Consider the following 8,760-nt stretch of genomic DNA (forward strand, 5'->3'; position numbering starts at 1 on the left):
AGACTGGATGACCAGCCGGTAGCTATGACGCACACTGACCACAAGGGGGCAGACACTCAATGCAGGATCTTCCCCATGGTGGTCAGTGCACTCCCACTTCCAACCTCCCATGGTCCTTCCCCTCAGCCAGCGGGCCCCAATCAGCCACGCTGAAGGACCCCACCTGTGCATAAATTTGTGCACCAGGTATTTAGTTACACTATATAAAACAAAGGCAGCAGAAATACTTCATAAAGATCTTTTTAGAACTGAAAAACACTTCTTATGCAACTTAATAACAAAGTCTGTTTAGTACGTAATTTATACATTTTCCTTAGTCTTGTCTGAAACTGATTTATGGAAAATAAATGCATTTATTTTTTACATGCATTTAATCCATTTTAAAATTTTAAGTTTAAGTAATCAGAACAAAAGGAAATAGTAACTATAAAGACAAAAACAGCAAAAAAGTATTTAAGACTTATGTAGAAGGAATGAATAGTATTTAATCTAGCAGCTCTATTAAGGGGAGAGTAGTTAGCAATTCTACTCCTTGTTAAAGTATATGACAATCTCTTATAATAATTTGAGAGAAGATACACTATTTCCCTAGATTATTCTTGTATGAAGTAAATACTCTTCAACATATTTTACACAAAAAGAAAAGTCCCAGCCATATTTTTTTTAAAAAAATCAGTTAAGTCTTAATAGCAAACATGAAAGAAGCTGTTCAAAGTAAGGGTCCATCTTGAAAACGTTCTTTATATTCTTATCACCTTTGGATACTCACCTTATTTGTGTTTCAATGGTGGCATAATGCAGCCGATCAGAAAGATGGTTTGGTTTCTGTACTTCTGGCCACTTTTCATTTTAAAACTCCATTTGTGATGTTGCCCAAAGCTATGTAAAAACAAACAAACAATTTAAAAAAGGATTTTCACCACTGAATTCCAAGGCCTGAAAAAGTATTCCCGAGTGAGTCTTCCCAGTGCCCATGCTATTAGACTGGGGTTAATCAGGGCATAAGGCTTTCTGCAGGCAGGTCTAACAGGGAAACAGATAGCAGATTACCACTAGACCCAGACATCTGGGGACACTTGTTGGCCAATCACTAAATCTGTTGTGTATTTATACACATTTACAATTCATTCCAGTAAATCCCAAAATCTCTTTTATTTTCAGCAACGGAGAGATAACACTCATTCTTAGATGAAGGAACAATCAAACACAAAGATAGAGTTTTCCTTTCTAGAAATAAAGAATTTGTGGAAATATAGGATAGGAAATGTCTTAGTCTCTCAAAAAATGGGAGAATGCAAAAACCCTAAAACTAAATATAAATATAGCTTATTATTCCCCCAAGAAGTCTTGATCTCCAGTGTATTCCTGTCATCTATGTAGAATTTGTTCATCAAATTGACATTCAAATACATTGTTGGAACTATAATTTATAGACAAAGAAATTGAGTAAGAAGTCAGAATTCCCTAAAATTACTGTGGGCTGTAAATCTAAGCCTTTTGTTTTGGAATGAATAAACTGTATTCATCAAGCTTTAGCAGAATTGATGGGCTTGTTTGTCAATTATAGCTATGTACAAAAACTGGCATTATTTCTTCTACTTGAGCATAATGAGAAATATCATTATTCCCGCCACATGCTTCTATGAGCATGTCCACTGGTCCTTAACTATGCCTTTGCATTTACCAGAAGAAAGAAGGGAGAAAGTTAATATATATCAAGTACTACTCAAATGCTAGGCACCAGGCTAATATAAAGTATCCTTTCTAGTATAAAACATTTATTTCTAAGAGGTAATTAATTAGGTAAAGAATTTGAAAAATAGGTATTTTAGAAATTAACTAATGAATGCTCAGGATGAAGAGAAAAATAAATATTTCTTTAGTTTGGCATAGTAACAAAAGTTTAAATTATAGAGCTATCTAGGGACAGTAATTTTAGAGTGGCATAGGGGAGAAGAGTAATTACCCCATAGAGATTTTTCAGCATTAACAGACCAAAAAATATACAAGAAAAATTTTAGTGTTCCTTCTCCTCTTAGTTACTTTGTCATCAGAGTTATCATCATACTATTCTGTTGGAAGCTACCCATTGTCTTCACTATCAGAAAAGTGTAAACAAGGAGCCTGGAATGCTGGTGAACCTTGAGCTCTGGCAAGGGCCAAAGCTATGCACCGATTGTTTAGTTGAGACAATGGTGGCTCAAGCAATTTCCTGACCAAATAGTCTCAAAGTAAATCTTTACTAATATTTACTGACCTTTATGATAGTCTATCTGTTACCAGAATTGCCTGCCTGAGGGCAATATGTGTATCTAAAATTGAATAAGAGGTTGGCAGGGCCTGGGCACCAGTGAAGTCCTTCCGCTAGAGTTGGACTCTCCGCCTGGCTCCCCATAAATTCCAAATTCATATTTCTTATCTAGTCTCATCATTTGCCCGTGGCCCTTCTCCAGATCCCTAAGCCACGTGGGATGTGGTATCTCACACTATTCTGATTATGCATCAGATGAGAAATCAACTGAAAATCTAAGAATTAGATAATAAAGCCACTGGCCATTTGTGCAATGTACAGTTCCGGTTTGAAGGGTAATGTCACTACAAAGAAACCAGTTGCTGGGAGTTTCTTAAACAAATCCTGAAAGAGGGTCTAGTAGTTAACTTTAGTAGCTACATCCAACCAACCAGACAAAAATAAATAAAAATCCTTCCTATCCTATATAACAGTGGTTCTCAACCTGTAGGTCACGACCCCTTTGGGGGTCAAACGACCCTTTCACATGGGTCGGGAAAACACATATATAATTACATGTTATTTTTGTGATTAATCACTATGCTTTAATTATGTTCAATTTGTAACAATGAAATTGGGGGTCACTACAACATGAGGAACTGTATTAAAGGGTCGCGGCATTAGGAATGTTGAGAACCACTGCTATATAATAAAAGCCTAATATGCAAATTGACTGAATAGTGGAACAACCAGTGGAATGACTGGTTGCTATGATGCGCACTGACCACCAGGGAGCAGATGCTCAATGCAGGAGCTTCCCCCAGCCCGCAGGCCCCAGGCCAGCCAAGGCAGATGCCAGCAGGGGCTCCCCCGATTGCCCCTCCGGTCACCCCACAGATCAGCACTGATTGCTGTCCAGGCCTAGGGATCCTACCCATGCACAAATTTTGTGCACCGTGCCTCTAGTAAAAAAATACAAATAAACAATTCTGCTTGATTAGGAGATCAATAGAATTAAAGTGGAAACAACCCAAAGGTTCATCAAGGCAAATGGATTAACAAGTTGCACTACTCAGCGATAAAAGAAACATACACACAAAACTATGGATTGCAAAAATATTGAGTAAGAGAAGTCAGACATCAAGTGTAACATGTATGAATTTATTTATACAAAGTTTAAGAACAGACAGAAAAAAAACTATAAGATAGAAATCAGAAGAGTTGCTGTCTTCTGGTAGGGTGAGACCTGACAGAAAGGGGCATGGGGGAACTTCCCATGTGAGAGGAAGTCTTTACTTTTCTGTTAATGTGTTTTCACAATGTAACAAACCATTACAAAGCCTAGTAGCTTAAAGCAACATTCACTTTATTTGCTCAAGATTTTGTCACCTAGTTTTTCTCATCTGACAAGCCCAGCTGATCTTATATATCTTTTATAAATACTTTTAAACAAATCATTTATTGTTGAAAGTATTATATATGTCCCCTTTTCCCACTATTGACCTCTACCAGTCTGCCCCCAACCCCCAGCACATGCCTTCACCCCCTATTGTCTGTGTCCATTGGTTATGCTTAGATGCATACAAGTTCATTTGTAGATCTCTGCCATCCCCCAAACCCTCCCTCCCCTGCCTTCCCTCTGAGATATGACAGTCTGTTTGATTCTTCCATGTCTCTGGATCTATTTTTGTTCATTGGTTTTTGTTGTTCATTATATTATGCAAATGAGTGAGCTCATGTGATACTTGTCTTTCTCTGACTGGCTCATTTCACTTAACATAATGCTGTCCAGGTCCATTCATACTATTGCAAATGGTAGGAGTTCTTTTCTTTTTTACAGCTGTGTAGTATTTCATTGTTTAGATGTACCATAACTTTTATCCACTCATCCACTGATATGCACTTAGGCTGTTTCCAAATCTTACCTATTGTAAATTGTGCTGCTATGAACATAGGGGTACATATATGCTTTCTGATTACTGTTTCTAGTTTCTTGGGATATATTCCTAGAAATGGATCACCGTGTCAAATGGGAGTTCCATTTTTAATTTTTTGAGGAAACTCCATATTGTTTTCCACAGCAGAGGCACCAGTCTGCATTCCTACCAGCAGTGCACAAGGGCTCCCTTTTCTCTACAACCTCACCAACACTTGTCATTTCTTGATTTGTTGATGATATCTATTCTGACAGGTGTGAGGTGGTAGCTTATTGTCATTTTGATTTGCACCTCTGGGATGATTAGTGACTTTGAGAATTTTTTCATATGCCTCTTGTCCTTCTGTATGTCTACTTTGGAGAAGTGTTTATTTAGATCCTTTGCCCATTTTTCGATTGGATTGTCTTCCTTTGGTTAAGTTGTATGAGTTCCCTATATATTTTGGAGATTAAACCTTATTGTATATAACATTGGCAAATAAGTTCTCCCATGCAGTGGGCTCTCTTGTTATTTTGTTGATGGTTTCTTTTGCTGTGCAGAAGCTTTTTATTTTGATGTACCATTTGTTTATTTTCTCCTTAGTTTCCATTATCCTAGGAGATGTATCGGTAAACATATTGCTACAAGAGATGTCTAATATTTTGCTGCACATGGATTCTTCTAATATTTTTATGGTTTCCCATCTTACATTTAAGTCTTTTATCCATTTTGAGTTTATTTTTGTGTAAATTATACGTTGGTGGTCTAGTTTCTTTTATTTATTTATTTCAAATATGATCTGGGTGATTGATCTAGAAGGGCTTCTCTTATACTAGTATGTATGGTTGTTGGCAGGCTCTGGCTTGGTTACCCTTGGTTCTCCTTCAGATATCCTCTTATCTTCCAAAAGGCCAGCTCAGACTCACTCACATGGCTGTCTCGGGATTCCAATAATTTGTGGCCATTTTCTTAATGTTTTTTATTGATTTCAGAGAGAGGAAGGGAAAGGGAGAGAGAGATAGAAACATCAATGATGAGAAAGAATCATTGATCAGCTCCCTCCTGCACACCCCCCACCCCAATGAGAATCAAGAAAAAAAAACCTCCTGCAGGCCCCCCTTCTGGGGATCAAGCCTGTAACCCGGGCTGTGCCCTGACCAGGAATAAAACTGTGACCTCCTGGTTCATAGGTTAATGCTTAACCACTGAGCAACACTGGCTGGGCTGTGGCTATTTTTAAGTCTTTTCCAATATTAAGTGAAGTGTGACTTACGTAGGTGTATATACATTGTCCAAATGTATACTCAAAACCAGTCTTTTACTGTATGTAACCGATATCTCAAAGTAAAAATACTAAAAAGAAAAAGTACATAAGTGCCTTTGAGGTGAAAGCACCAATCTATCTATATATAAAAGCCTAATATTCAAAGTGTGCCCTTGGGAGTTCGACCGGGAGACCATAAGTTCAATTGCTCACTATGACGTGCGCTGACCACCAGGGGGCGGCACGGAATGAAGGAAGGCCCCAGCCTGCAGCCACTAGGGACCCTACCCATGCATGAATTTCGTGCACTGGGCCTCTAGTATATTATAATTCCTGCACAGCTACAGTCCCTAGGCCTGGCCTGTGACCAGGGCCATCTTTCCTGGCTGCCTGCAGCCATCCCTGCCCCCTGCTGCCACCCACCCCCAGTTCCCCATTAGCCATTGGGTGATCAGAGCCTGCCCGCCAGGGAAAGGGACCGAGAAGTTAGCCATTCCTGCCCGCTCGCCAGCCCCGTCCCTATCGCAGGTGGCCCTCTGTGTGGGGGGCAGCTGGTGGGGTGGGGGCCTTGGCCTGGCACCATCTGCACCCCCCATCACCCACAACTGGTGATGGGAGCCTGCGGCTGGGGAAAGGGATGAAGAGCTGATCAGTGTGCCTCATAGTGACTGGTCAAGAGGTCATTCCGGTCATTCTGCCGTTAGGGTCAATTTGCATAGGACCCTTTTATTATATAGGATGGATTATCAGTTACCATGATTTTTGTAGTAAGAAATAGATTTAAACAGTAAAGAGGACTTGTTGTTTTTAAATGAAGAGATTATAGCTGTAGATGTTGTTTGAGCAAGATTCCAGCGCCATAGTTCTGCAATTACCTCTCCTTTGCTATCTTCTTATACAAGAATAGACTTTGTTTCTAGATTGGCATTTTTCATTATAGCAAAATGGCAACATCCATCTTAGGCATCACATCTGCACATTGTCCAGAAAAAGATGCAAATTCTCTATCATCAACCAATAAAAAGTCAGGGGTTTCGCTATGATTGGACCAACTTAGATCTTAAACCAGACAATATCCTAAATAAGCTTGGGTTACAAGCTCATCTATGATCCAATCACTGTGATGGGGTGGAGAGGACAATATTAAGATCATGTCAATCATGACCCACCCCTGAGGTAGGGGTAGATTAACCACGTCCTGACTTCATGGCGTATACAGAGTATACAAGAAGTGAGGTAGATGCTGTGGAGGCAATCAAATTATACAAGCAGAATTTTAGGGGAAACAAAGAAGAAAAAATAATTGAGTAACCAAGGGGGGGAAAAACACAAAAAAAGGATTTTTCTGGAGTTGGGTACAGTTCTCAATCAAAGTATTGATGGATTTACTTTACTTTTAGTTCCAGGTAAAATAATTTAATAGGAAACATAGGAAAGATTGACATGGCATGACATTTATTTGTATATTTTGACACCTAACATACAAGTCCCTGGTTGAGGCTGTCTCCACCCCACTGCACCTGTCCTGCACCTGTTTGTTTCCCTGTTACTATAGAGTTGTTCTGAGGGGAGCACCTGGACTTTAGATCATACCCACTTAGGGACACTAACCTGGTTATCCTCAACCTGTAGATTTTATTACTGAACAATATTTCACACAGACTACTGCTGTGGGGGAATGATCCGGATACCTGGAAAATTAGGATATGGTTTTGGAAATTTGCCTAGGGGACTGGCAATATCCTCCTCCCAAACATTTATTTTTATCTTGTGGCTCATTGTGAGGGGAAATATAATAGGCAGGGAGTGCTTTCGGACACCCCCATATTCTCTGGTACACATTTGAACTTCTACAAGTCACAGATCATCTCTTGCTTAACTTTCTCCACCTGAGAATTGCAAGTGACAGAAGAAGAAATATACTGAGCTTTAGCAGTCATTTACACTTTGGCGTTGATGAGGGTATGGATTCTAAGGAAATAGGATAGGAGAAGGAGAGGAAGGTGAGAGTTTGAGGACAATGAGAAATCCTGTGTGTTTCCAGAAAAGATGAATCACTAAGAAGGAAAAGTCTCTCTTTTTCTCTTAAAAGAATTTTATTAAAGCATAGAGCAACATATAGCTTCTAGATCCAGCTGCTAAGGAGATCCTGTTATGCTGTGGTTACTGGCTGGGCATGGCAGGTGGCTCTGGCTTCCCACCCTTCTGTTCTGCCATGGAGTAGTTGGCAGTATCGCATCTTTGGATTCCACAAAGCTCAGATGTGGTAGGGGCTTCTTAGGGCCAGTCTTACCACTCAGGTCCCAAGGAAGTATGATCTTCACTTTGAGGCCTAGCACACCCTGCGGGAGCAGCACATGGCACCCGACAGTGTCAACGTAGTCATTAACAGGGTCCCTACTGGGGATCATCAGACCATCGACAAACTCCATGGATTTAGCCCTATGTCCTCGGAGTTTCTCAGACACCTTATAGCCTTTGACCCCACTCTCCATGATCTCCATGATGAACCTCAACACGCCATAGCAGGCTCTCTACACAGCAAGGCCTCCTAGGAGTTTATAACCAGAGACTCTGCCTGGACAATGGCACACAGACCTTTTGGCAGTGTAGACATTTTCAGTATAAAGCCCTACACTGCCCTTGGGGGAGCCAAATGTCTTCCGAACCACAGCAGTTAATTCCTATATTTGTGGGCCCTTCTCACCAAGAACATTCTGCATCCTGGTGGCCAAAATAAAAATTTCTGTCCTGGCCGGCGTAACTCAGACTTTTAACTTCAGAGTAGCCATCTTCAGCTGTTTCCTATTGCTCAGTTCAGCTTTGAAGATGCCATCAGCAACAATCTACCTCTTCTTGGAAATGTTCATCACCACCTTGCCTTTAAGGGAGAAAATCCTGGAAAGTAAAGCCATGGTAGCCAACGTAAATGACATCTACTTCATACTGGGCCTTATCTCAGCATGTATAATGTATAATGCAAACTTGCCTTAGGGAGGACAAAGTGACATCAAAGAATCTGGAAAGTGTCCTCAGTATAGAGCCCTACATTCTGCATGCCATTTGTTGCCTAATATGAGCGTAGCCAAGTTGTATAGTCTTTTTGAGCCTCCATTTTCTCATTTGAAACTTGTGGATAATAACACACTTATCTCATAGTGTAACTATGAGAATTAAAGTCTGTGGTATGTGAATAAACCAGTGTAAAGTTACTCTAGTATTAGTCCCATCCAAGCCACCATTGTCATAGTGGGTGGGGAGGAGGTGAATAAGAGGATAAAAATGAGGGAGAAGTCTTTTTTTCTTGTAATTATAGCTTTTGAAGCAGAGAAAAATGTAAAGTATTCCAG

At 40.1% G+C, this 8,760-nt stretch overlaps 1 pseudogene; it reads right to left on the reverse strand.

Moving 5' to 3' along the window:
* Positions 1-7,573: 7,573 nt before the first annotated feature.
* On the reverse strand, positions 7,574-8,325 carry LOC102774492 (annotated as a pseudogene).
* Positions 8,326-8,760: the final 435 nt, after the last annotated feature.

This window comes from Myotis davidii, unplaced genomic scaffold (genome assembly GCF_000327345.1).
Source record: "Myotis davidii unplaced genomic scaffold, ASM32734v1 scaffold1, whole genome shotgun sequence".
In the NCBI taxonomy this organism is placed as follows: Eukaryota; Metazoa; Chordata; class Mammalia; order Chiroptera; family Vespertilionidae; genus Myotis; species Myotis davidii.